Source organism: Microcaecilia unicolor, chromosome 5 (genome assembly GCF_901765095.1).
Source record: "Microcaecilia unicolor chromosome 5, aMicUni1.1, whole genome shotgun sequence".
In the NCBI taxonomy this organism is placed as follows: domain Eukaryota; kingdom Metazoa; phylum Chordata; class Amphibia; order Gymnophiona; family Siphonopidae; genus Microcaecilia; species Microcaecilia unicolor.
In genome coordinates, this window is record NC_044035.1 from 131,374,099 (window position 1) to 131,395,215 (window position 21,117).

Consider the following 21,117-nt stretch of genomic DNA (forward strand, 5'->3'; position numbering starts at 1 on the left):
ATTGCACTTGGAAGGCATGCTGGCATATACACGTGTAAGCTAGCATTCTAAACATTTACATGTGTAATGTGTGTAAATGTTAGTGCTTAGTTCATGGTTTCCAAACCAGTCAGGTTTTCAGGATATCCACAATGAATATTCATGAGTGATATTTTCATGCACTACTTCCACTGCATGCAAATCTCTCTCATGAATATTCATTGTGGATATTCTGAAAACCTGATTGGCTGGGGTGCCTCCAGGACCAAGTTTGGGAACCAGTGGCTTAGGTTATAAAATTGCACAATAGTGCAGATTTCCACATGTAAATATTGGCGTTCTGAAATCAGTACTTCTGTGTATATGCTATGTACATACACATGGAAATCATAAATAGAGCTTATAAAACAATGCCATTAAGGGTTACAGACAGAGGAGTTATGAGAGACTGCAGTAAATAACAGGTGAAAGATAGAGAAGAGGAACCCAGTGACAGAATCAGAGAAGAAGGAGACTAAGGAAAGACATCCACATGCTTAGGGCTTAAAAAAAAAAGTTTCTACATTTATTTAGAAAATTATTTTCCAAGGATAAGGTTCACAAAAGGCAATGCTTTTTCTGATAATGCTGTACGCTTTTTTAAATATGCAAAACAAAATGTAACAAATCGAAATTAAAGATCATCTCACAAGATTTTTTATTAATGCCATTGCTGTGCACAAATGTTTTACTATGTGTTCTGTGTCTGCATGATTTCAGATAGCTCTAATAGTCTGTAAGGGGTAGACATACAAGTACCACAGATAACAACAGAAAAATATGTGAATGATGAAGTATCAAAATAATAAGACAAATGACTATAATTTATTAAGAAATAACAACTAACCAAATACAAATCTCTACATAAATATAAAAATGACATAACACCCAACATGGTCATATTTTGGCATTACATAAACATCAGTGCTATACACTTTTCCATGAATACATATTATTTATTTGTTGCATTTGTACCCCACATTTTCCCATCTATTTGCAGGCTCCATGTGGCTTACCTAGTACTGTCAAAGGTATTTGCCCAGGCGGTGGATAACAAATATAAAGTTGTATAATGATCGTATAAGGTATAAGTGGAGGGTCGGAATAGATGAAGATTGCATGATGTGATGTCCTGTTCGATCATAGTCATGCTTTAGATTGTAAGATCTCTTGAGCAGGGACTGTCCTTCCTCATGTTAAACTTGTACAGCGCTGCGTAACCCTGGCAGCGCTATAGAAATGCTAAGTAGTAGTAGTAGTAGGTGAAGAGGGTTACGTGGGGTCGTTGGGGTAGGCCTTTTTGAAGAGGTTGGTTTTTAGTGATTTCCTGAAGTTCAAGAGGTCGTGAATTGTTTTCACAGCTTTTGGGAGCCCATTCCATAGTTGTGCGCTTATGTAGAAGAAGCCGGCTGCGTAAGTTGTTTTGGATTTTAGTCCTTTGCAATTTGGGTAGTGTAGGTTTAGGTAGGATCTTGTCAATTTGACTTTGTTTCTTATTGGTAAGTCTATAAGGTCTGTCATGTATCCTGGGACTACGCCGTACATGATTTTGTGGACTAAGGTGCAGATTTTGAAGATGATCTGTTCTTTGATTGGGAGCCAATGCAACTTTTCTCGGAGGGGTTTGGCACTTTCGAAGCATGTTTTGCTGAATTTCAGCCTGGCTGCTGTATTTTGGGCGGTCTGGAGTTTTTAATGAGTTGTTCTTTGCATCCCGTGTAGATTCTGTTGCAATAATCTCCATGGCTTAAAACCAAAAAGGAGTAATTGAACATATGTGATTATACAAACAAAAAGTCACCACTGTACAATATTCTATAATGGGCATTCTGGGATGAATATAGCATGGCGATCTGCGCTCAAGTTTGGGCATGAGAAGTTACACCAACTGAAACCAAATGTAAATCCCGGTGCTCAAATAGGGCACAGATCTCCCAAATTCTATAACACTGCACACATTTTAAGGGAATGCCCCTGACCTGCCTATACCCCTCCCATGGCCTCGCTCTCTTCATAGAGCCACGCAGAAACACTTAGGTGCTATTATATAAATGGACATGTAAGTGTGTTTTTGCACAGATCTGCTGTTTCATCTCCATTTCAGTGCCTTGCATTCATTAGAGCACTTTCCCACTCTGAAAATTCAGTGCAGAAGTAGTGTTTGATGTTTGGCGCCAGATATAGAATTTCCCCTATAGTCTGTGTGTTGTCCCAAGGGTTCACAGGGATGTATAAAAAACGTATTTCACATATATCAGGTATTAGAGCACCTTGAAATATCAGAATATCAACTACTATAATCCAAGTCTGCCACGCCTGGAAACTTTATGCCTAGTCTTTTGTAAAACACTTTGTTAATTTTGAACATTCCAGCTTAAATATCCCATTTTTTACCCAGGCAAGCTATGTAGAAATGAGCTTATATTCTATTGCAATTCAAGATTGTGGCAGAACAGTGTGTTTTAAGCCTGTAAAATGTATTGGGTATTTCCTGAAGTGCATTTCTCTAGTTTGGCCAGCAGGTGGTGCATGTTCATGTTTTGAAGCTACAGCAGAATCAAGGCTGTTTTTCTTTGTTTAAGCCTTTTGGAAAGGCAGTCTGCAGTAGGCTTTCAAAAGATTGTTATTCTGGGCTCTGATTGGCCCAGGAACTCATTTTCATTTGGATTTTACTGGCTTTCTCCCCAGTCTTAGCCCGGGAGAAAATAGAGACAGATCTTTGTTGAGGCCCTGTGATCAGTTATATTTGATAATCTGTGAGCAGCATATTTCCTGTTCTTCCCCATGTACTTGTTAGAAAGTAAACAAATGTTTAGTTAGTGTTATAATTGATCCATATTTCAATTACCTGTTATTGTTTTGCTGATTGTACTTTTTCTGTTTCACTGTTCAGGTTCTGACAATAAACAATAGTTTGTTGACTCTGCTTGTCTGGACTAATAAAGAATCCTGGTAGTTTGTGTGTTGGGTTTGTAAATGCTTTCTGTGAACTGTGGGACCACTGGGAGTGTGGCTTCCAGTAATCTAGAAATCACTGGGGGATAATTTGAGAGCAGCAGACTCGCCCAGAGGCGGTTTTGACCCATTTGGTGGGAGGAAAGTGCTAGTGTAGAACACAAGCAGCAGGTACAGGTGGACCTGAGCTATGCTGGGGATAGACCCTCTAAGGGGCTGCGGGGTAGCCCCAGTCAGGTGGCTAGGCATTTCATGACAAATATATACTGGCTTATCTTAACAGCAACTAAAAAGTTGTCATTGGATACAAAACTCAGCTGCAAGATTTCTTACCAGTTCTAACCATAAAGATCACATAACATCTATGCTGAAGCCATTGATGCTCCTCCACCACAGTATCTTATAAGTTTAACTTTCCACTCACATAAAGATAACACTATAGTGTGGGGTTCAAACAGGTTTCCTGTCACTGTAGCCTTGTGCACTAAACCCATTTCTAATGCAGCAGTATATTTGGCATTTTTCCATTATTTTTTAAGGTCATGCTCTGTTGTATTAACATGTTACCTGAAAAAAATGAATGTAGGAGCACTTCCACCTCCTATTTAGGAAGCTCTCACATTAAGGCCACGCTATGCAGTTAGCACGCACTAATCAGAGTGCACTGGCTGGATAACATGTTCACGCCCATTCTCTGTCACACCCCTCCACAAAAATATGCTGTATAATTGGTATGCCTTAAGACGTAAACTAGCTCAAACACTTTAACAGCTTCTGCGATAGTTCTTTCCCCCCCCCCACATTAGGCATGGGTTAGCATTTAACATGGTTTAGTAAAGAGTCCTCTTAGTAAATTACATTTGCTTATTGTATTTTATTTATTTTTGGGATTTATTAACCTTTATGAAGAGATTTACCCAAGACAGTGTATAGAAGGTACAGCTTTGCATAAAACCTACAAATTTAACAGCATAACAATAGTAAAATGATCAAACATAAGTATAAATACAAACAATAAGGTAAACTTAGACATGGAAAATTGAATACTAGCAATACGACTACCATGCTGCAGTATCAGAAATATAAACATTTAACAGCATAATAAAGCAATCATATAACAGAATTATGATAAATGTCAGCAGAGTACAAATGATACTTTTTAGCTTTCAGATATAATACCACACTTTTACAGTGATAAATTGCCAGAATACTCAATGTTTTTTGCTTGGCGATACCTTGAAAGACAGGATATAAATATCTTTTTAATAAATGATTTAGTCATCAAGAAGTTCATGGCTAAAGGTCACAGCTAGTAAATTTGGATGAACATTAACTAATCTCTAAAACTAGATTGCAAAATGACTTCACTAGTACATGCCATTTCACTAAAGTCTAATGGATTTGTATTCAGCTTGTGTGGTGTGTTTAAAAAAAAAAAACACAAAAATTCAGCAGCACTAAATTTGACTATAGACCGCTGAGTGCTGTTGGATCTGTGTAGAAGTAACATTCAGCCATTATCTGTATAGTGAAGTGGATTTAGAACAACCTAATGGCTAGAGCAGCAGGCTGAAAGCTACATAAGCCCTGTTCAAATCCCACTGTGGCTCCTTGTGATCTTGGGCAAGTCATTGACCCTCCATTGCCTCACATACAAACTTTATTTGCCTTCTGAGGATAGGAAAATACCTACTGTACATGAATGTAAGTCATCAAGACCTACTCCTGAAAAGGGTATGAGCAAAATCCAAAGAATGGCTATACAAAGAGCGGCTGAATATAAAGTTAGGAGGAATACCCACATTCTGCTCCTGTACTAACTGGATAGTACTGGGTCGCTCTGCAAGAATTTTCAGTGGAGCTATCCATACAGTGCTACTGAAAATGAACAGCTAGAGCACTTAGCATGTAACAGCGGCTGATATACAGACAGGTCCTTTTTGAATATCTAGCCCTAAGATTTCAATCTTAAATGGAGGAACACCATCACAGAGATTAAGAAAAATATATATATATTGTGTTTTTGTTTCTACCTGTATGTGCTGTAATAAAAACAGAGAACTCTATCCACCTGCTAAAGAGAGGCTCCTGCCCACTTCCTGCCCACTTAAATCGCTCATGGCCACCCAACTGCCACCCAGCTACACTTAACCAGGCAGTGCTATTGAATATCAGTTTTCTCTGGCAATCAGAAGAGTGGGCAAGTTAATGGCGGCACAGGGGGCAAGGTTGGGGAGGAGCTAGCAGTAGGTGCTGGCAATATGCAGCTCAAAAACTGTCTTACATTCAAGCACTTGGCTAGGCAGGTGCTGGCTGAATATTGGCCAGCATCTACAACAACAAAAAAAAAATGCAGAGCACCCTGACTACTCCTCAGGTTCTGATCCCTGTACCCTGGCAAAATATCAAATCCTCCACCCTTCCCCCAACCAATCACCTCCCACTCTTCCTCCATGCAGGATTGCACCCCCCCCCCCCCCCCCCCCCGGTAGTACTGCAATGCTGCTTCGAGAGGTAATGATAGTGATTTTCCTGAGGCAGCCACAAGTGGCAGGAGTGAATGGGCTTTACTCCTGTCCCAGTCTCTCCTACTGGACTCCCATGGATTGCAGGTAGACTCAGTGGAACCTATCCTGCATGGAGGAGGGTTGGGAGGGGGTGGGGAACTTAATATCACCAGGGAGGAGGATCTGGACCTGAGTAGGGGGGGATTGGCTCTTCACTTTTCTTTTGGTTATGTGGGTCCTGGCCAATATTCAGCATAACTTTCTTACGTGGGCCCTGGATGAATATCGGCCAAGACCCACATAAGCTCCAGTTGCCAGAACATGTGCTATTAAACCTGGATTTCAGTATCAGAGCCTGAACATGGCCCAACACTGAATATCTGGAATCAATTTAGCTGCTGATTGACACCAGCTGAATATTGACAGGTATGTATATAGACTGTATAATATTTATAAAACCTTAATATTTGTAAAGGCACTTCCTATTAGGGATGTTAACAGGGAAACATTTTCAGTTTATTTTTGGATTATTTTTCATGAGTTGTGAAACTTTTTTCTCTTTCATGCATTCATATTAATAACATTTCTTTAATACGTACAAATTGACTTTCTGAGGGTAATTCTATAAAGCAGCACCTACTTTTAGGTGCTTACTTTCCCTTATAGAATGCTAGTTTAGCAGGGCAAATTTGCATGTATATTTTAGGTATTGACAAAACTTACACCACCCATAGAGCTGGTGTAAATGCCCATACACAATTTGCTGTAAAACACATGTAAAGTATAGTATTCCATAATATATGAATGTAACTGTCAGGGGCATAATCAAATGGTGCCGGCCATATTCGGGGCCGGCTCCGCAAGGGGGTGGAGCCAAGCGTATTTTTGAAATACGCTTGACGCCGGCCAAATCGCTCACCGAGTTTAGAGCACGATCGCCGGGTTTACAGGAGATGGCCAGCTTTGTTTTCAGCCATAATGGAAACCGGGCCCGGCCTGGCCATCTCAAACCCGGCGAAATGCAAGGCATTTGGTCATGGGAGGAGCCAGCATTCCTAGTGCACTGGTCCCCCTGATATGCCAGGACACCAACCGGGCACCCTAGGGGGCACTTCTAAATATTAAAAAACAAAAAACAAAAATAGGTGCGAGGAGTATAGCTCCCTTACCTTGTGTGCTGAGCCCCCCAAATCCCCCCCAAATCCCCCCCAAAACCCACTCCCCACAACTGTACACTACTACCATAGCCCTAAGGGGTGAAGGGGGGCACCTACATGTGGGTACAGTGGGGTTTGTTTTTTTTTTTGGAGGGCTCAATATTTATCACCACAAGTGTCCACCTCCCATCCCGCCTTTGCTACCCTACCAACACGTCCCCTTGAAGGTTGGCCGGCGCGTGACAAAAAAGCAGTTTGGGCCAGCCAAAATCGGCTTTCGATAATACCAATTTGGCCGGGATCAGGAGATCGCCGGCGATCTCCCTTTTTGTGTCGGAAGATTGCTGGCGATCTCTTTTGAAAATGAGCTGGTGTGAGTCCCATCCACCCAGAAATCCACCTTCAAACTACAAGCGATCGCATTTAGGACATAATATTGGCACTTGCATTGCATCGGTTCCTCATACACACCTGAACAAAAAATACTATGACAACTAACTGGAAAAATAATTTTGGCCGCAGCTTTATTAACCAGTCAAAAATTCATAACCAACACAAATAAAAATGTTATCAATATTTCAATGCAACCTTCACTTTTCTTATTACCTTTTATAAAGCTAGTCGGTGCCGACCTAGCTGCACATATTTATTCCATCAAATGTATTAATACTCCATGAACCATCTTGTAAAGTGAGACCTGCGGTGACATCAAGGCCTCACTTCTGCTTCTGGCGGTTTCTCACGCAAGCAGATTACACTGTAAAATCCATATAGCCAGTAAATTCATTGTCCTTAAATGAAGGCTGCTTGAAAAATTCTCATTTAAATCTCCCCAGTACCAACACAAATAAGAATGTTATTATCAATATTTCAATGCAACCTTCACTTTTCTTTTTATTTGTCAATGCCAACCTAGCTGCACATATTTATTCCATCAAATGAACCACCTTGTAAAGTGAGACCTGTGGTGACGTCAAGGCCTCACTTCTGCTTCTGGCGGTTTCGTACACAAGCAGATTATACTGTAAAATCCATATAGCCAGTACATTCATTGTTCCTAAATGAAGGCTGCTTGAAAAATTCTCATTTAAATTACTGCAGCTGTGACTTAAACTACCCCTTTCTACATCCCTAAACATTGCCATACCAACTACAAAATTACCCAAGATCCCAATGCCAACCCTCACTCTTCTAAATTTTGGGAGGGATTGAGTGGGATGAAATTTCTTGCTTCAGTTCCCTCAACTATCTTTGCTTCTTGCTGCCCATCAATTCTCCTTAGCCCGGAGCCCGCCAATTTTCCTGACGTTCTCGTGCTCTTTTGTTCTGCCCCAGCCTTAAAAGAAAAAAACAAAAACAAAAATGTACATACCCTTTGAAGTCACCATTCTTTCTGCTCTAATTTGGATGCCTTACTAAACCTCAACATCTCTTCCCAGTAATCCCTTCTTATTTTTGTTTACCCCGTTTTGCTAATTAATTTGTTAATTAATTAAATTACATCAAAATTTCATTAATTTTAATTCCTAAGTCTTTATAAGACTCCCATTGCAAAATTATTAAATTATCTTCGTACTGAGCATATATCTCTCCCGCCACCACCCATTTTTCTTTTATACCTCCACCATAACAAAATATATATAGGCACTACCGCAGCAATGCCAATATTATCCACCCATAATTAATCTTATGGGTTTTCTTTATATTTATTAGTGCACTAGTAAAAAAGGCCCGTTTCTGACACAAATGAAACGGGCGCTAGCAAGGTTTTCCTCGGAGTGTGTATGTTTGAGAGAGTGTGAGAGTGACTGTGTGTGAGAGAGAGAGTGACTGTGCGAGTGTGTGTGTGAGAGAGAGAGAGTGAGTCTGGGTGCGAGTGTGTGTGTGAGAATGAGAGTGTGTGCAAGTGTATATGTGAGACAAAGTGTGAGAGAGAGAGAGTGTGTTTCACACAGATACAGTGTGTGCAAGAGAGAGAGAGAGAGTGTGTGTGAGACACAGACTCTCTGTGAGACTGAGTGTATGAGTCCAAGAGAGTGTGAGTGACTGTGTGACACATAGAGAGTGAATGTGATACAGTGTGAGACACAGAGTGTATGAGAGACATTGTGTGAGAGTGAGAGAGAGAAAGACATTGACTGTGAGAGAGAGAGTGTGTGTGACAGTGATACCTCCCCCCCCCCCTGGTGTCAGCCCCCCCCCCCCCCTCTCTCTCTGGTGTCTGAGGGTTACTGTGCAGGACGCTGAGCTCTGGCTGTGCTTCAAGGAACTGACCAATCCTATTTAATGGAATGCACCACCAACATTCTGAAGCCGAGAAACCTCGTGTGGTTGGTCACTTCTGCTTGTGACGAACCCGGAATTACGTGATGTCAATTCAGGAGATGGATACAGAGAGCAGGAATGCTTCAGCCATGCAGTCAGCTTCAGAATGTTGGAAGTGTGTTTTATTATATAGGATAACTGGAATATTGCCGGCTGATATATTTGAGCTGGCTAACACATAGCTGGTTATATCAATATTCAGCCCCTCACTGCATACGCCAACCCGCTTAAAGATAGGATTCTTATTTATGCAACTCGATTTAAGCATTTTACTTATGCGGGGAAGGGCTGAAAATCACCATTTAACCCAACTCCACCCTTGGAATGCCCATGAGTTAACTGGTTATTTTCAGCAGAGATAACCAGTTAAGTGACGCTTAAAATGACCGGATAGATGCGGACAAGCGATTTAACCAGTTGGCGGCCTTTTCTGGCTGGTTAAATCTTTTAAAATATTAGCCGGTTGGCACTTATGCTCACAAATGTGTGTGTGTGTGTATGTGTTAGTATCTGATCAGTTGCACCAGTTCTTGGCGCCTAGCTGTTGGCGCTCTCTTTACAAAATTGCCTCCTATGTGTGTTAATTCATGGTTTACTGTGTATTAAACTGAATTTGCATACACTTGAAGGGCAAAAATATAACTGTGCACCTATACATATGGCATATATTCTGTAAAGGAACGAGAGTGCCTACTTTTCTTTATAGAATATTTGCTCAGCAAGGTATACAGTATATGTGTGCATACATTTAGGAATGAATACAGTTGCAAACATTGCTTGCTGCTAAGTTCTGATGATACACATGTAACTTACTATTCTTACTATTTTTAATACCAGTCTTTCTTTAGGAGTTTTTCTGGATGCCTGGAAACAGGCCTGTGTCCACCCACTTTTTAAAAAAAATCTGACTTGGATCTTCCTGATAGCGCAAATTATCAACCTGTTTCAAACTTGTTCTATCTTTCAAAAATTCTTGAGAAAATGTTTTTGATCATCTTCCTTAGGGGCCCTTTTACTAAGCCACGTATGCATCTACATGCGTCCAACATGCACCAAAATGAAGTTACCGCCCGATTACTGCGTGGCTCTTGCGGTATTTTCATTTTTGGTGTGTGTCCGATACTCGCGTCTGAAAAATATTTTTTTTCGGGCACGCATAATGGACGCGCACCATGTGGCACTTGATGCGCATAGGTCATTACTGCCTGGATTCTTTACCGCTAGGTCAATGGCTGACGGTAAGATGTCAGACCCAAAATGGGCGTGCAGCAATTCTGATTTTGCCACACATCCATTTTTAGCAAAAAAAAAGGCCTTTTTTACAGACGCACTAAAAAATGGATCAGTGTGTACCCAAAACCCTCACCTACACTACCGCAAGCCATTTTTCAGTGCGCCTTTGTAAAAGGACCCCTTAATTTGTTGAAGACACATTGGTTCTACATCCACAACAATCCAGGTTTTGAACAGGCATCCGCACCAAAACTGTGGTAATTGCTTTGTTAAGTGATATACATGCTGTATTTGACTGAGACAAGATGTATTGGCAATCTCTCTTGATCTCAGTGCTGCATTTGATCTTGTTTATCATGAATGCTTACTTGCTCATCTCAGTGATATTGGCATGTCTGATCATGTTCACAATTGGTTTGCATAATTTCTTCATCAATGTTCTTTCTAAGTTTTCATCCAGAAATCTTTCTCATCCACCTACATAATCATTGCAGTATTCCAAAGGGATCCGTCTTAGCTCCTTTGTTATTAGTGTTTATTTTTAGGCAGATGACATTCTATTTCTCCATTATGTGGACACCTCTGCCTCTGATATCCAGCCTCTTCAACAATATTTGATCAAGGTGGAATCCTGGCTAATAGAAAATCACTTCGTCTTGAACCCTTCTAAATCAGTAGCTGTTTAGTTCTCAAATCATTCAAACTGACCATCTTTGACCCCTTCTCTAGCTGGCTCCTCTATTACATTAGTCAATTCCTTTAAATATCTTGGAATTATCATTGACTTTCAATTAAACTTTCAGTCTCATATTTTAATAGTTGTCAAGTGCTGTTTCTTTGTCCTTCATCAGAACTCTTCTGTCCACTCCCTTCTAAGTAATTCTGACCTACAAACAATCATTCATGCACTGGTAATGTCTTGTCTTGACTATTGTAATACCATACAGGCCGGCCTTCCTCAATATTCTTTAAAACGTTTACAATCTGTTCAACATACAGCTGTTCATATATTATTTCATCTTATGAAATCTGAGCATGTATCATCCTACTTATTCCAACACCAGATTTCCACTGCTAATAACAATGGATTGTCTCACGTCCCAACTTAGCAGCACTTATACATGTACGAGGGAAAAGTCTCAACTACTACGGCAATAAACCTTGTTTGTTTGATTGCACGTAGAAAAAGTCATCACAGACTAAAAAACCCTCAAAACCAATATATATATATTTTTAAATTTTTTCAATGTTTTCAATGTGAATACTATTCCCTAAATCCACTTATAAAGTTTTTTTTGCTTTCACTTCAAAACAATCCATATTTTCAAAAAAACGCGAATCACTCGACTGCACTTATCTTGCCATGTTGTCCTCCAATAATACGCTGATTCCTACGGTCCCGTTTCGATTGTCTTCATCAGGGAACCCAGCGACATAGAGGTCTCAACAATATTACTCCTAAAGTAAACAGAACATTTTTTTTGTTATTGACGATGATCGCGTCTCACACTAAAACTGCAAACTTTGCCAAAAAACACATCGTTTTTTTCCCCAATCAAAGGCAAAGAAGCATGAGAGCTAAATGATCTTATATAAATTTATTCCTCGCACATGTGTCATGTCCACATACCTTAATCTTGGTTGCAAATGTTATAAAGTTTGGTGTCCTTACTGGCTCCTCACTTAAAATTTAAAAGAAAAAACCTCCAATCATGGATTGCCACATCACACGCATAATGCGTAGGATCAGCTGATTTCTACTTCGGCTGACAAAGACAGTGCAAGTTTACAACAGCGCTCATGAAAAGCTGTTTAAAGGGCTATACACATAAGGAAAAGCAGGAACTTCATGTAGGTATATTGAACCGGTATGGATGCCCCTGTACAATATCCCAATTTTTTCGGATCAGATAGTCAGATCCGAAAAAATTGGGATATTGTACAGGAACATCCATTATTCAATAATTCAGAGCTGCAAATAGCTTTTTCTAGGGAGCAGAATCTTAAAGAATTATTGTGTCCAGCAGATATTGTACCAAGAACGAAAACCAAAGATGGAATCCATAAAGCCTGTGGATTGTGTATGTTTTGCGACATTATGATTGAGTGTGACAGCTTTTGCAATCCAGTGGACAATAGGACTTATAAGTTAAGACATTTGACAACATGCAAGTCTGATCATGTTATTTACGCGTTGAAATGCCCCTGTGATAAACTGTATATTGGCAAGACTGACAGAAGTTTGAATCGAAGATTAAGTGAACACTAGTCTTGTGTAACGTCATTTGAGTTGGGGGCACCTTTAGTTTCTCACTGTAGAGAGTTCAATCACACTTTCAGTCATTTTAAATGTTGGGTAATTGATCAAATGCCTCTCCATTCCCTCAGTCTCATTTTCTCAACTTGAGGCTACTCAGCATTTGGCCTTTTTTTTTAATTGTGTCTTTGCTTTGGAATTCTCTATCAGCCTCTCTTTGTGAGGAACTCTCCTATCAAAAATTTCATAGGGCCCTAAAAGCTGTTTTCTTCTGCTTTCCTTGGTTGGGCATCCAGTAACATAGTAAGTGATGGCGGATAAGGACCCACACATTCCATCTAATCTGCCCAACAAGGTGGCCAGTGCTATGCCTAACATCCTGTGTGGCCCCAGTCACCATGGGCGTAGTTTGACTGTTTCATTTGGGGGGACAAAGGATGGGGTGGAGCATATTAGCATATTCATTTGCAGATATATATATTCAAATGAATATGTTAATATGGAGGAAGGAAGGAAAGGAAAAAGAGCTGGCTTTTTTGGGAATAACCATAATTAATATGTATGAGATATCAAGCCAGCTCTTTCACCGTTCCTTCCTTCCTCCTTACCCAGCACTCCCTCTTCCTCTCAAGTAGTATTTCCCCACCCCCTTTCCCATACCATGCCAGTGTTGACCTTAGAAATGCATAGGCTCTATATGTAGATCCTTCAAGAGGTAGTGTATGTCATGATTTAGGCTCTACACCCTTTCTGATGTTTTGGTGCCACCTCGGTAAGGCCAACACACAATCTCTCCACTGCAAAACGCAATACACAAACTTGTGCAAAAACATACTCATATCCTTACTAAACCATAACAGCACTAATTCCAAGGACAGGATGAGTTACAACCTTATGCGTGAAAAGGCAGAACTGTAATTACACCAGGCAGGCTCTAAAACACCAATACACTACCTCGTGAAAAAAAAAGCAAAACAAAAAGGGCTGCAAATACTACACGCTAGCAGAATACTGCACCTATATCACACATGAAAAACACATGACACAAGGAACTAGAAATCAAAAAATATGAAGGCAAAATTCTGGAAAGTTAACTCAAGAAGTCAGACTCAGCATGCAGCAATACCAGAAAAATTGAAACTTACATGCAAAATATCACAGATGCACATTTCAAAAAGCTGACGTATTCCAATTAATAAATTCTGAATAAAATACTTTTTTGTACCTTTGTTGTCTGATCATTTAGTTTTTCTATTCACTTTGGTCCCAGTGTCTTCTGTTTTATGCAGGGTCTTCTTTCCATTTGATATTTGTCTTTCCTTCCCTCCATCCTTGTCCAACATTTCTCCTCTCTTCTCCGCCCTCCACTCCATCCATGTCCAGCATTTCTCCTCTCTTCCCTCCCCTCCATCCAAGTGCATCTCCTCCCTGACTTCTCTCCCCTCCCTCCATCCATCCATCCAGCAACTCTCCTTTCTCCCCTGCCCTCTCCTCCATCCATCCATCTCCAGCAAATTTCCTCTCTCCCCTTTCCCCTCCATCCATCCATCCATGTCCAGCAATTCTCCTCCTTACCCTGCCCTCCACTCCATGTCCAGCAACTTTCCATTCTCCCCTGCCTTCTCCTCCATCCATCTCCAGCAAATTTCCTCTCTCCCCTGTCCTCTCCATCAATCCCTGTTGTCCAACAATTCTTCTCTCTCCGCTGCCCATCCTGTTTCTTTCCATCCCCTTCTCTTCCCCTCCCCATTCTATCCAGCGTCTCCCTCCCCCTTCAAAGCATCTCCCAAGAACGACAACATGGATGCAGCAGCAGCTCACACAGGTTTGCTTGCTGTGTTTGTGAACGGCGACGGCTGCGCGGGGGAGTGGAAATGGCTTCCTTACTTACACACTGTTACAGTGGACTAGATAGGCCTGGCTCACTCCACTCCCGAAGCTGCAGCGGCGAACGGGCAGGCAGGAAAGCAGCAAGCAAGCAGCCAAACTGAACTCCGTCCTTCTCTTCCTGAATCCTGCCCTCTCTGTGTCCCGCCTTCCTCTGATGTCATTTCCTTTGGGGTGGGCGGAACGCTGAGAGGGCAGGATTCAGGAAGCGAAGGACGGAGTTTAGCGTGGCTGCTTACTTGCTGCTTTCCTGCCCGCCCATTCGCCGCTGCGGGAAAGAACTCGTCTTTATCGTCTTTGTCGTTTGGGGGGGGCACTGCCCCCTCGCCTCCCCCAGTCTACGCCCATACCAGTCACTCATTCTTAAACGCTGGTTGTCAAGTCTCCAAATGCCAAACATATAGGCAACCAAACATGATGGAGTCTTGGTTACATCCACATACCAATTCCAAATACTGCTGACAGTATTCAACTTACTAATCAAGGTGTTTTCCCTGCCCCCCAGCATCCTCACTTGCAGCGTGTGACATTAAAGTGATTTACAACACTGGAGTTGCCAAGCTTCACCTGTCTATTGCCATTTACAGGACACAGACCATTGGCCTTAGTTCACTCATGCTGGATTTTCTTTCAGTCTTTTGCCATCTGTGGGACACAGACCATAGAAGTCTGTCCAGCATTGACCTCAGTTCCCCCATACTGGATTTGGCTAATCTTCTTTCAGCCTTTTGCCATTTGTGAGACACAGATCACAGAAGTCTGTCAGGCATCAGCCTCAGTTCCCACTACTCTAACCTAAGATAACACCTCAATAGCCATGTTGCATTTATTTATTTATTTATTAGGATTTATTTACCACCTTTTTGAAGGAATTCACTAAAGGTGGTGTACAGCAAGAATAAGTCAAACATAAGCAATAGATAATTACAGCAGTAAAAATATTCAAATAACAATGCAAAGTATGGCGTGGAGGGGCATAATCGAACGCGAACGCCTACTCCATGGGCATCTATGTCCAAAAACGGGTACGTGAAAAGGCGGGACAGACCGTATTTTTGAAAAAATGGACGTTTTTCAGCTGGGTGTTTGTTTTTTTTTAGCAATAATGGAAACTAAAAACGCCCAGCTCAAAAACGTCCTAATCCAAGCCATTTGGTCATGGGAGGGGCCACGATTCGTAGTACACTCGCCCCTCTGACATGCCAGGACACCAACTGGGCACCCTAGAGGTCAGTGCGGTGGACTTCAGACAACGCTTCCACATGCATAGCTTCCTTACCACAGGTGCTGAGCACCCAACCCCCTCCCCCCAAACCCTCTACCCACAAATGTACAACACTACCATAGCTCTTAGGGGTGAAGGGGGCACCTACATGTGGATACAGTGGGTTTTGCAGGCCTCCCATTTACCAGCACAAGTGTTACAGGTAGGGGGGGATGGGCCTGGGTCCGCCTGGCTGAAGTGCACTGCGATACCCACTAAAAGTGCTCCAGGGACCTGCATACATGCAGGCCTCTAGGACTGGTTGCTGCTATATAACATTAGCACACCAGTTGACACCTGAAGACTAATCTCTCCGAAAACGTCCTTTATTGGAATAAGCACGCTTACTCACAGTTAACTGCAGATCAGAGGTTGTGCCCCAATGGCAACGAGTCTCCCTGGTACTGAGATGAGCAGTAGGTCAGAGCTGGCAGAATGCTGTACAATGCCCTCTTTCAGCCACATTCAAGGGAAGAACTAAGTTCTGTAACGTGGCTAACACGTGAAAGGGATCTAAAACTGGCTTACAAAAATGGCCACTACCTCATGGACTACCGGAAACAAAACAGGGCACACTCTGACCCAGTAAGCAGGGGGGAAAGCACCATGGGAGTAGAGCCTACCAACTACCAACATTGTGAGCATTTGCCACATGCTAGTGGAATCACGGAGCCCAATACCCTACACCCACCACAATGCATTGCTGATGTGATTCTGCAGTGCGCATAACAGAAAAGGTGTCACACTCACCCGAGAGCCACATCAGAACCAGGGAAAGGCTGTCACAGGATAGAACACATTCTGCTGTCATAGAGGTGGGTACGGCATTTGAGGCTGGCATAGAGGCTGGAAAAAAAGTTTGTAAAGTGGTTTTTTTTTGGTGGGAGGGGGTTAGTGACCACTGGGGGAGTCCGGGGAGGTCATCCCCGATTCCCTCCAGTGGTCATCTGGTCAGTTGGGGCACTTTTTTGGGACCTGTTCGTGAAAAAAAAGGGTCCAAAAAAAGTGACCCAAATCGCGGTAAAAACGCCTTTTTTTTCGATTATCAGCTAAAGATGCCCATCTCTCCTCGGCCGATAACCACGCCCCAGGTCTGCCTTCATCACACCTCCAACACGCCCCATCAACTTACCCGTTTCCGCGACGGATTGCAGTTGGAAACGCCCAAAATCGGCTTTCGATTATACCGATTTGGGCGCCCAGGGGGGAAAGACGCCCATCTCTCGATTTGGGTCGCAATATAGGCGTTTTTCTCTTTCGATTATAAGCTGGATAGTATATTACATTACAATGTCAACACAATACACAATAAAACATTTTAATAGACAGCATGGGGTGTAAGCAAAGATGGAACATATAGATAGAAAAGCTAGAGTAACAGGAGTAAGAAAATAAGGGAGTAGTTTAAAGAAAGTTTCTTTTTCTTAATTTGTTATATTCACTCTGCAGAGCAAACCCCTTTCTGAGCCTCTGGGGAAGAAGGCAATAAAAGAAGGCTTCTGACAGTTTTGTTCCCCATCCCCCTGGAACCTCCTGTGTTTCAGTGGCTTGGTTCTGCCTCACACTAATTTAAACAGACCCTTGACCAGCTTGGAGATCAGGTTGGATAGAAGTCACCTCTGCTCATAGTTAAGATTCTTGTGCCTTTGAAGAAGAAAACTTTCTAACCAGCCATTTATTTCAACCAACACTGTGCATGCTTTAAGCACTGAATACATTTTAGCAGGCCATACAAACACATAGATTTTTACTAGAGAATATAATGATTTCCCTGTAATATTCTGGCACGGTAACACTTCACATTCTATAAGAATACAAAAGGTAGGATCTAATCTTCTAAAGGCATTCCACACAAAATATTCATTGTTTCAAAGAAACAAACACTGGCACCAGTTTTCCCCAGGCATTCATTGATGTTGACTTTGCTAAGTCTATCGGAGTATTTATTTGCCGTCTTTTCAGTGGCACACATGACATTAATCAGATACCAGGCAAACATATTTGAAGGCGCAAATAGGTATCATTACACCTACTTCAACAGTGTATGATCCAGGTTTCTGAGCGGACTATAGCAAAGGGTCCCCGTGTGCCAGGGGAGTCAGGAAAGTTGTGCAGTGTAGGTTTACAGATGTGGTTACCTGCTTATGCCTCAGTTCCTAAGTCAACCTGTTCCAGATGCTGATTTGCAATTCTAAAGATGCCCACTGCTCTCCTGCCCCCTGCATACAGTCCCACCTCTCTCAATGCCCCAGCAGCTCCTGCCTCCTCTGGAGGCTGAAAGTCTTCCAGGTAATAAATCGTATTCAAGGTCTTGGAATTTAACAGCAGTGCAGTGAGCTCAGGGCACTGCTCTGAGCAGATCTGATCAAGAGCATCAGACTTAGAAGCAAACTGCAATTAAATTTGAAGATTCTAAAGCTATTTCTTCAAGAGGGGAAAAACAGTTTATTCCTGCTAAATGTTTAAATTGATCTTTCTTGTCATCAAGACAAGGTAGAAACAGATGAGGAAGTTGATAAGACACAGAATCCCCATTTGTAATCCTCAAAATTTCAGTTCCTAGTACAGCATACTGAGTAAGAAACCTCATAAGCAGAAGTCAATGAGACGAGGTTCTATTATGTAAGTCTCTGTTTGGGGAAGAAAACCACCGAGCACCAGGATTGCAATAGCTTTCCAAGTTCAGGAATTTCAGGCTCATCAAATTAACTGCCTCTAAACACTAATCATAAAATAATGCACTTACGTGATTTGTAAATTAGAATTAGGACATAGGAAGGCAAGAAACAAAATACAGACAATGCATGTGAAACTTGGGAACCACTGATAGCATTATATTAGTACTGGTGAAAAATGGACTCTGCAGTTTCTGACATCTTCTGTTGGATCGGCATAAGAATTTTGCAGAGATTCAAGGCCAAAAGTCTCTTCTTAGGATGTGATGCATGTGACTGTAATCACACCCACCAGATCTCAGTTTCATTTCTCCAAACAAAAAAACCCCAGCAAATTCTGAACTTTGCCTTCATCTCATATCAGAAATTCGTATTGCCAGGAAAACAACAGGACCAGCTAGACTTTTCCAAGTATCAGCTTCCTCAGTTTCGAGTTCCCAGCCCCATTATTAATTTGTCATAGCTTTAAACTTTAACAAATATGCATACTTTTAAAATAGCCATATAAGCTCTTTTTAACTCTTTCTCAAAATCCCCTGTTACAAGCATGCTGTGAGTCCAAGATTCCCATTAGGGAGTGAAAGTGTAATAAGGAGCCACACCCCACATAAGGATGGCTGAACAGGGGAGCTTTCAACACATTTAACACTAACATCTCAGCAGGGACTAAAAATCGGGAAATGAATAGGCACATTTTGTTTGCGTTTAACTGTAACATTAATTATGCTGGTAGATGCTTCTCTTTCTATTTACTACTACTACTTATCATTTCTATAGCACTACAAGGCATACGCAGTGCTGTACATCATACAAAAAAAGACAGTCCCTGCTCAAAGAGCTCACAATCTAAGTAGGACAGACAAACAGACAGACAGAACAACTAAGAGGTAAGGGAATTAAAGAGGGGATAAAAGGGGTACAGGGCAAGTGAGTAGTGGTTAGGAGTCAAAAGCAGCGTTAAAGAGGTGGGCTTTTAGCCTGGATTTGAAAATGGCCAAGGGCGGAGCTAGACATACAAGGTCGGGAAGTCTATTCCAGGCGTGAAGTGCTATGGGATATTTAGTGCTCTATAAAACCAGGAAATTATATTGCTACTACTCCATTCATTTTTCAAATATAAATGTGAAAAAGAGTGCCCTCAGAGATACCCACACCCACTCAGTGGTATGTAATGACCTCTGACAGGTGGTATAGCACGTCATTCATCAGGTTACTCTTTATTAAGAACCGTGCTGTGTGCTATTCATATATATTCGTGTGCTCAAAAATATTAATATTAACTTAAACCAATGATGGCCAGCTCTGCTCTTGTCATGCAAAATGCAAAGAAGACTTAAATTAGGAGCCCCCTGTCCTCGGCAACTGCACGCCCAGGGCTCATGAGGTGTTCTCACTGAAATAATAGACCAAAGATTGCTCTCCCCTGGAATTGCCTGAAGCCACGGGTTTCAAATCAGCTTTCTTTAGAGACTCGGGTTAAAGCTGTCTGTGTCTCAGTCGATGCTAGTCTCATCCTCTCCCACATCGCTCATTTATGATGAATTTTAATTTTATTCTTGTATTAGTGGCAGTAACCCTCTGAGGACTAAGATTTTTTAAGTAATGTGGGCTATAGCATTTATATTTATAATAATGTATTTTATAGCAACCCTTTAACTAAGTTAGGAAGAATGAGATATTTTAAGAAAAGTTATTTTTGTATCACTCAGGCAGCATGTTGGCATATATTTGTACATATCTGCACACATGCGTGCATATACTAGTATTTTAAGCATTTGCACACATAGCTGGCATTAGGGGCATAGCCAGACCTCATGGTGGGAGGGGGCCAGAGCCTGAGGTGGGGGGGGGCATTTTTAGTCTGCTGCCTCACCCCCCCCCCCCCCCCCGGCCACCCTGCCACATCAAATACCTGGGCTGGCAGGGATACCCAACCCCCACCAGCTGAAGTATTGTCCAGCACTGGTCTCCAGCGCCATAACATTGCCTGCCCTGCATTGTCTTCTCCTCACGTCCTGCATACTCCTTTTAATGAAACTGAACATGCTCAGTTTCACTAAAATGAGCGTGCCGGACTTGAGGTGAAGACAGAGTAGAGCAGGCAACGTGGCGGCGCTGGAGACCGGCGCTGGACAACGCTTCAGCTGGTGGAGGTTAGGATCCCCTGCCAGCAAAACCAGGGGCCCACAGAAATTTTGGTGGGGCCCAGGCCCCCATGGCCCCACGTAGCTACACCACTGGTTTGCATACATATGTTCATGCCTACTGTAGGGGCCATTTTACAAAGCAGCAGTAAGCCCAACGCAGGCTTACTGTGTGCCAATTTGGAGCTACTGGTGGCCCAACATAGGTGCCAATAGTTCCAGCCCCAGCATGTGCCATTTCTCACACTGGAGAAAATAGGGCTTGATTTTTTCACGCATTGGGTTACCTGGCGGTAATCAGGTAGCACCAAAGGCTACCCAGTTATTGCCATGTTAGCGCGGGAGCCCTTACTGTCACCTTAGTGGGTGGCAGTAAGTGCTCCCCTCCTCATGGCCACATGGTAAGAGCAATCTTACCACATAACCATGTATTTTTGCAGCATTTTTACCCGCTGTGGTAAAAAGGGCCTCAGCATGTGTCAAAAATGGTCGCTGCCACTATCGCAAGGCCTCTTTTTACCGCAGCTTGGTAAAAGATCCCCTTATAGACTTACCCCATTAAAGTTTTTGAGATGCACTAATGAATCAAAAAATGGGGAAAAATGCATCCACCCACTCCCCATCAATTCAGATAAAATCAAGTGGCACAACATGAAAAGTACTACTGAGGAGTTATTTTCTGTAGCGAGCAATAG